Raw genomic sequence first — 9,494 nt, forward strand, 5'->3', positions numbered from 1 at the left:
TGATCTTGAGAAAGCCTAGGTGTTTTAATTACTAGATAAAGTGTTTGAAACAAATATTATAAACATGTTCAAGGACTTAAAGGGAAAGAGCCTTAATGAGTGAAGAGTTAAGGAATCTCAGTAGCAAGAAATATAACAAATAGAAATAGAAATGTAACAAACATTTAAATGGGAATTCTATTCTACAGTAGCTGAATTAAAAATAAATTACTGAATAAGCTTAAGGGAAGATTAAAGACAGCAAAAGTGGGCATCCGATTTGAAGAACAAAGAGTAAAGGTGTAAACATTACCAGAGCTCCAGTGATCTGGGTGATATGTTATCATTCATGTAACTGGTATTAAAGAATGAAAGAAGAGATGTTAATTACACTTATCTGGTGAGAATTGCATAATGTATATAATTGTCAAACCACTATGTTATACACCTGAGGCCAATATAATATTGTGTATCAACTATATACTTCAATAAAAGATAAAAACAAGAATGAGAGAAGAATGACATTGGGCCAGAAAAGTTAATTGGGAAATTATAGCTGAAAAATTTCCAAGTAGTGCAAAGCCTTGGCTTATAAATCCCAGTTAAGTGAAATCAAAGTAAGATAAATGCAAAGAGAAGCACATGTATACACCTAGACATGTGAAACTCACAAGACAGAAAAACCAGGAGAGCATCCTGAAAGCAGTCAGAGGTACAGAAAAAACAAAAAGGTGGATTGCAAACAGGTACAGTAAGATAAATAATGGCTAACTTCACAAAAGAAACATGGTGGCAAGAGGACAATGGAATGACATATTTAAAGTGCTCAAAGAAAAAAAAAAATAAAAAAATAATAAAAAAAAAAAAAGGGATCCCTGGGTGGCGCAGCGGTTTGGCGCCTGCCTTTGGCCCAGGGCGCGATCCTGGAGACCTGGGATCGAATCCCACGTCGGGCTCCCGGTGTATGGAGCCTGCTTCTCCCTCTGCCTGTGTCTCTGCCTCTCTCTCTCTCTCTCTCTGTGACTATCATAAATAAATAAAAATAAATAAATAAATAAAAAAAATAAAGTGCTCAAAGAAAAATTACTTTTGCCTTAAATTTTTAAGCAACTTTCAAAAAGGAAGGAGAAAACAGATTTTTTTTTTCAGATAAACAAAAACAGAGAAAATATCACCAACACACTTGGACTATTAAAGAATACTAATTCTTAACACTGTTTATTGAAGAGACTTCTCTCCCCATTGCATATTCTTAGATGCTTTGTTATAAATTAATTGACCAAATATACATGGGGTTATGTCTGGGATCTCTATGCTGTTCCTTTAATCTATGTGTCTGTTTTATGTCAATTGTTTTCATTACTATAGGTTTGGAATATAGTTTGAATTCAGGGAGTATGATGCCTCCAGCTTTGGCTAAACGTAAACTGGTTGTAGCCACTGTGGAAAGCGGTATGGAATGTGCCTCAAAAACTTAAAAAATAGAACTACCATATGAGCAAGCAATTCCACTTTTGAGTATTTATCTGAAGAAAATGAGAACACTAACTCAAAAAGATACAAGCACCACTATTCATTGCAGCATTATTTATGATAGTCAAGATGTGGAAACAACCTAAGTGTCCATCGATAGGTGGATAAAGAAATTGTGCTATGCATATATTATGTGTATATATATATATATGTGCACACATATATATATGTATAACGTATATAACGTATATACGTGTATACATGTATAATGCATTATATACATCTTATATATGTGTATACATGTATAATGTACATGTATATACGTGTATATATGTATACGTGTATAATTCATACAATGGAATATTACTCAACCATAAAAAAGAATGAAATCTTGCCATTTGCGAAGGTGGATGGCTTTTTATTTTAATTTTTATTTATTTATGATAGAGAGAGAGAGAGAGAGAGGGAGGGGCAGAGACACAGGCAGAGAGAGAAGCAGGCTCCATGCACTGGGAGCCCGATGTGGGATTCGATCCTGGGTCTCCAGGATCATGCCCTGGGCCAGAGGCAGGCGCCAAACCGCTGCGCCACCCAGGGATCCCGCGAAGGTGGATGGACGTCAAAGGCATTATGCTAAGTAAAATAAGTCATAGAAAGGCAGATGCCATATTATCTGCCTTATATGTGAAATCTAAAAAGAAAAAGAAAACAAACAACCCCCATCCCCCCAAAAAACAAACAAACAAGAAAAACAAGCTCATAGATATAGAGAACAGATTGGTGGTTGCCAGAGGCAGGGGCAGGGGGTGGGAAAAAAATGTACTCTAATTGCATTTTCAATCCAGCATCTATCTATATCTATATCTATCTATATCTATACCTATATCTCTTAATCCTATATCTATGTCTATATCTATATCTATATCTATATCAAAATCTTGGATTCACTCTTCTATGTATTCATTATCATTTTTGAAGATCTACCTAGGAGGTTCCTAACAGTGAGCTAAGCACTATACTATTGAAGAGTATTGGGCTAGGGAAGATGGATGCTAATTAAAAAGTAAAAGTACACAATAAGCTTTAATGACTTTTAAAAGTAATTGTTAAAAATTTAATCTCCCTGACCCTCAATTTCCTTATTTCTGAAGATGACGCAGGGTAGGAAATGTAACTTCAGATAAATGTTGCAAGAAATAATTGAAATGTATCGACATACTTTGTTGAGTCCAAAGAAAATGTTCAAAAGTAAAAATGTATGTATGTGTTTATTTGTACTTATTTTTATTTGACATATATATGCACACAATAACAGAATCATTTATAATCTTGTATTTTGTGTGAAATGAAACTTGAAAGTTGGAGAAGATAGAAAAATATACTAATTCTACAATATAAAGGGAATTGATGTTATTCAAGATGTAGAAAAGAACAAAAAGCTCCAGAAATGGCAAATATTTGAGAAAACATAAAAGACAATTCTCTGTTTTCTTCAAAACAGCTAACCATCTAGGTCAAAAGCAGATACATTTTAAAGTGAGGCTTTATAATGCATTTAAAGGAAACATATACAACAGTAATACAAAAGATGGAGTTGGGCCAGATGAATGGAATTACACTGTCGTAAGGTTCTGACATTTGTGAAGTGTGATGTATGAATGGGAAGTGTAAAGTAATATGTGTGAAATGTGCAACTGTGAACTCCAGATCTGGGCCGCTGGGGGTGGAGGAGAAAACTAAGGGTGTGAAGGAGGGGCACAGAGGATCACTCAAATACATAATGTATAGACATAATATGAATCTTAGCAATAATTTTAGGATATATATCATCAATTCTAGAATTATAGAACACTATCCAACAAATGCTGAGTACACATTCTTCTCAAGTACCTTGGGAACAGTCATTGAGATAAATCATATGCTGGGCTATAAAATAAATTTCAATAATTTTCAGAAGTTCGAAATCTTACAGAGTACATTCTCTAACAACTATGGAATTAAATCAAATGTCAATAGTAATAAAAGACATTTAGAAAACCTCCAAATACTTGAACTCAAAACAATACAATTCTAAATAATCCAATGATAAAACTCACAGAAAGAGAAATTTAAAAATATTTTCAAATGAATGTTAATTAAAACACAACATATCAAAATTTATGAGATATCACTAAAGCAGTCCTTAGAGGTAATTTTCTAGCTTTCAATGCCTATGATTTTAAAGTTTAACTATTTATTTATTTATTTATTTATTTATTTATTTATTTATTTATTTTTTAAAATAGGGCCACCATGTTGCACTATGTCACTCTGGTTTGGTGTGGGGAAAGCACTATTTATTTATTTATTTTAATTTTTTGATAATCACAGAGAGAGAGAGAGAGAGAGAGAGGCAGAGACATAGGCAGATCCATGCACTGGGAGCCCGATGTGGGATTCGATCCTGGGTCTCCAGGATCGCGCCCTGGGCCAAAGGCAGGCGCCAAACCGCTGCGCCACCCAGGGATCCCAAGTTTAACAATTTAAATCAATTATCTTACTCTCCACCTAAGATTATGGAAAAATAAGAAAATTAAGTAAGTAGAAAAAAAAGAAATAATAAAAAGAAATCAATGAAATAGAAAACAAATGTGGGAAAGTTAACAAAGCCAAAATTTGGTTTTCTGAAAGGTCAATATGTTTGAATCTCATAAATACTTCAGTTAGGAGGACAAAATACAACACCTTGGGGGAAAAATGTAGTATTACATTTTTATTTAGAATGTGGACATGCTCTACAAATCTCTGATTCTACTCTCAATTATAAACCAAAGAGAAACTCTTATAAATCTATACCAGGAAATTTACATAAGAGTGTTTCTAACCACCCTGTGTATTACAGCACAAACCCTGACATAGCCCCGAAGCCCTACAATAGAAGAACAGATAGATGAATTGTAGCATATTTGTGCACTAGAGTATGATAAGGAATTAAGTCAATTATAGCTATGCAGATCGATTAATTTAATCAAAAATTTATTGAGTGTCCATTAGGTGCTTGACACTGATCTCAGCACTTGGGGTACACCGGTTAAGGACTGACAGGATCTCTACCCTCAAGCAACGTACACTCTTGAGGTAGAGAAAGATAATAAGTAATTCACATGATAAACAGGTAAATAATGTATAAAGTACACTAAAAAGTGATGGACGACTAAACAAAAGAGCAAGTGAAGCCTTGGTAAGTGGGCTCTGCAGTACTTGAGCTGGAGAAAGTGGGCGGTAAGATACGTGGGGAGCGCACGAAGGTTGCTGTTATCACTGTGATACTCAAAGAATATGATTTTGAGGTGCCTTAGAGATAGTGAGTGACAAAAGCACATACAGATGCTGTGCCTCAAGTCCATGCTGTAGCAGTGAAAACTATAAAATCCTGCAGTTGCTCTTTTCTCCTCATGTGAGGAATTCAGAGGCTTTGTTTTGAGAGGGAAGGGGTATGAGATCAAAGCAGTTTTGTTTTTTTTTTTTTTTTTTTTTTTTTTTTTTGCAGTTTTGATTAATGAGTCACCACCTGGATATAAGGCAGCTATCAACTGGAAAGGCCATTATTATTATTATTATTATTATTATTATTATTATTACGTGTCCCCTTAAGAAGAGAAAAAAATCCTGTCAGGGAATTATTTATAAACTGCATCCTGATTTCGGTTTAGAGTCATTATCATACTGGGTTAAATTTTCAATAAACGGAGAAAAAAAGTAAATGTAAACAGTTTCAACTGGCTACAAGATATACCTTTTACCAACATGTCATTTGTCAGTTAAAGAAATAGCTGGCATCTATTCATTGAAATTATATCCTCAAAATATTTTGTAATATGTGTTTATAACTTATTTTTTATGGTTTATTAATTTTATGAGGTTTGTGAAGGAAGTTTTTCTTTAGGAAAAGCATACCCATTTTCAAGGTTTTATTATAGCATTATGGGCTAAAAACCACAATTTTCAAGCTCTATTACACAATGTTACTTGATTAATTATTTTTATAAACAAGTTAATTTATTCTTGGTCTTCTTATTTGGCTATAATTTTAAGATCTTGGTGTTTAAAGACATTTACTAAAAAAAAATAAATAAAATTAAGACATTTACTTTGCTATATGGCAAGGTTTCCATGTATATATATATATATATATATATATATATTTTTTTTTTTAAGCAGAACCTTAAATTTACGTCTGAGAGTGTGTATTGCATAGTAGCCTATTTTATCAATAAAGATCAGCAGTTAAAATAGAAAAAAATGAAGACTTCGGGGATCACAGGGATTTCTTAAATGAATTCACATGAAAAGTCATTTCTTTAAATGTCTTAAACAAAATGCACTTTAAATGCCTCCCTGTTGGGCACCTGAGTGGCTCAGTTGGTTAAATGTCTGCCTTCACTCAGGTTATGATCTCAAGGTTCTGGGATTGAGCCCCACATCAGGCTCCCTGCTGGGATTGGGGGGAGCCTGCTTCTCCCTCTTTCTCTGCCCCTCCCCTCCTATTCATCCTCACTCTCTCATATAAATAAATCTTAAAAAAAAAAAAAGACCTCCCTATATTCTAGGATGACTGAACAGAAATAGTAATATGCATAGCCGACCTACTAAGCAGCCATTTTCTGGCTACTGAGAGGGCTAATTTCGATATTTAAACTTTAATATTTAAGGGCAAAGCACTGCTGAAAAATATCAAATAATTTGATATTCTATTTATTTTAATATGCCTAATGAATATCATATATTTTGACAGAACCATAATTTCTGCAAATGATCCATATTGGTTCCCCCAAATTTCAAGCTATATGCATATTCATCTAAAGTGTTAGCACATGTAATTATTAGATTCCAATTTATATTTCAACCTACTACAAATTTAAATAAAGCATGTCTGTCATTACATGGCAAAGGAATAAGCATATTCATAACATACATCTGGATGTTTTAATTTTACATTAAGCCATTTACTTCTTCTTTTTTTTTTTTTTAAGCCATTTACTTCTTATTCAATGTCCCTAAGATACATTTTATTTCATATTAGGTTAGTTTGTACTTCATTATTTCTTCTAATGTATATTTCTGCCTACGGGGAAATTTCAAATTATATATGTTCCATGTATTGGAGCAGAAGCATAAGTTAAAAAATGAATAACTGAGGCATGGATAATGTGAGACTCTCCTACTCCAAAGTGGAGAACTAGAAATATTATTTTTTAGAGTTTAACTATTTGGATAGAAGTACTATAAAACTACATTGCAATGGTCATATTTGTATAGGGTGAAGTGGCTAGTGTTCATTTTACAGAACAGCAAAGTGTTTGCAGCACAACTTGCCAGGACAAGCTATCTCATGAGAAAATGTTCAAGATAAGAAACTTAGTGACAGAGACTCATTATTCATTGTTCTGGCCTGATTTCCCCATTGCGGGTAGAGTTTTGACGTGTATTCCTATGGATTTGTAGCGCAGTATTTTCTACTGGATGTTTAAATAGATACCAAGGTGTAGAGTTCCAGAAATTTGAATGTATGCTTCAAACATCTGGAGCTATACATATGGGAAATATACAGCTGTGTTTATTTCAATGATTACACATTTACATGCATACAATACATTTATTTAAATGTATAATCTCTTATATATGTGAGAATATTCAAACAAATGCATTTGCTGTACTTATTTGAATATGCAATTGAAAAAGGATTCAAATAAATAATTCACCACTTTTATTTTAAATCTTAGAGTATTTATTTATGTAACGTGCTTATTAATATACAATCATAGCTCTTTCTTTTTAGTCTAAAACCAAATATTTTTAAAAGATTAAAGAAACATAATGGTGATCATGAGTCATACAAATCAAGAAATTCTGGGGAGAGGTATTCATCGTTAGTGAGCTTTCAGAAGAATCTGAAAATTCAGCAGGACAAGAGAATAAAATCAGTTGCGATTGGAATGTTTCCCCCCCCCCCAACAATTTTATTATAGTATAGTGGATATTTTAAACATTTAAAAAATATTATATTTATTTATTCCTGAGAGAAAGAGAGAGAGAGAGGCAGAGACACAGAAGGAGAAGCAGGCTCCGGGCAGGGAGGCCGATGTGAGACTCGATCCTGGGACCCCGGGGTCACACCCTGGACCAAAGGCAGCACTAACCCACTGAGGCACCCAAGGCTGCCCTGGATATTTTATTTTTTATTTATTTTATTTTATTTTATTTTTTTGCCCTGGATATTTTAATTGAATCTCAATGCACTTCTCGTCCAGAAGTATTAATATTTTATTTATTTATTCATGATAGAGGAGGAGAGAGAGAGAGAGAGAGTGGCAGAGACACAGGCAGAGGGAGAAGCAGGCTCCATGCAGGGAGCCCGACGTGGGACTCGATCCCAGGTCTCCAGGGTAACGACCTGGGCGGAAGGCGCCAAACCACTGAACCACCCGGGGATCCCACACGCTTTTTCCTTCTATCTTAAACCAATGCCCAGTAGTGTATTAACTTATCGGATACGGTTGTAATCATAAAGGAAAACAAAACAAATCAATACTTCTGGACGAGGGCAGCCCGGGTGGCCCAGCGGTTTAGCCCCGCCTGCAGCCCAGGGCGTGATCCTGGAGATCCAGGATCGAGTCCCACGTCGGGCTCCCTGCATGGAGCCTGCTTCTCCCTCTGCCTGGGTCTCTGCCTCTCTCTCTGGGTCTCTCATGAATAAACAAATAAAATCTTAAAAAAAAAAAAAGAAGGAAAAGGGTTGCACTATTTTAAAAAACCTCGTGTATACAAATCTGGTTAAGAGTGTTAAGATACCCTCCTTGAACTCCACCTCTATTTCTGGGGCAGAGACTGGAGACCAGCAAATGATGGAGGAGAAAATAAAATAAAATCTCATTTTGGATTCAATTCCTGGCCCTGATACCCTGAGAGATTTCAGAGACCTTCTAGCTGGGTCTCTATTTACCCATGTCTCAATCCTTCTGCATTCTGCGTGCTAGTTCCTTTCTCAGGGCCGGTTTTTTCCTTTTTTTTTGGGGGGGGGGTGTTTTTTTTTTTTTTTTTTGTCCAAAGCGCTGGCCCTACATACAGGAAAATGACTTGACACTGGAGCAAGAGAAACACTGAGAATTAAATTAGAACATTATATATATATATATATATATATATATATATATATATATATATATATATTTTTTTTTTTTTTGGAAAGAGGGGCCGCCCAGGGTGGCTGAGCGATTCAGCGCCTCCCTTCCACCCAGGCCGTGACCCCGGGGTCCCGGAATCGAGTCCCATGTCGGGCTCCCTGCATGGAACCTGCTTCTCCCTCTGCCTGTGTCTCTCATTAAAAAAAAAAAAAAAAAAAAAAAAAAAAAAAAAAAAAAAAAAAATTTGGAAAGAATTTTAAATTTGATGGACCACAGTCTTAAAAATAAAAATAATAACGATGATGAGCGCAGACACTTTTGCAGTGGCTGGAGGATGAATCCATGCAGCCTCCCCGCGCCCCGCCCCATCGTCCAGAGGTCCCGGGCACCTGGAGCTCTCCTTGGGGGTCGGGAGGGGCACCTGGGCGAAGGTGTGACTCATTCCCTTGCCCAAAACTCTCTGGCTCGGCAGCTCATCCCCATCCAAGTTGTGGGTCCCGTTGCGCTAATTGCCGGACCTCGGGTGAGAGACTTCAGCGCCCCCCCCCGCGGTTTTCAGGGGTGTCCGATGCCTCCTCCCAGGGATGCTCCCCCGGGGAGCGCGGATGCCGAGTGCGTGCACGCGCGTGTCGGGTGGCCAGGCTTCAACAGCGAAATTACGCATTTCTGCGTGTGTTTTCTGCCTATAAAACAAGTCACAGCCCTTCGTTCTTCCTTCCAATTCCTTGGGGTCGCCTCGTGGGTCCGGGGTCGGGGCTCCAAGAGCCCGCGCTTGTGGGCGGTCGGGACCCGCGGCGGCGGCGGCGGGAGACACGCTGGCCAATCAGCGCGCGCGGCCGCCGCCAGGCCCCGCCCCTTCCGCCGGGCCCCGCCCCCTCC

This window comes from Vulpes lagopus, chromosome 9 (genome assembly GCF_018345385.1).
Source record: "Vulpes lagopus strain Blue_001 chromosome 9, ASM1834538v1, whole genome shotgun sequence".
Taxonomy (NCBI): Eukaryota; Metazoa; Chordata; class Mammalia; order Carnivora; family Canidae; genus Vulpes; species Vulpes lagopus.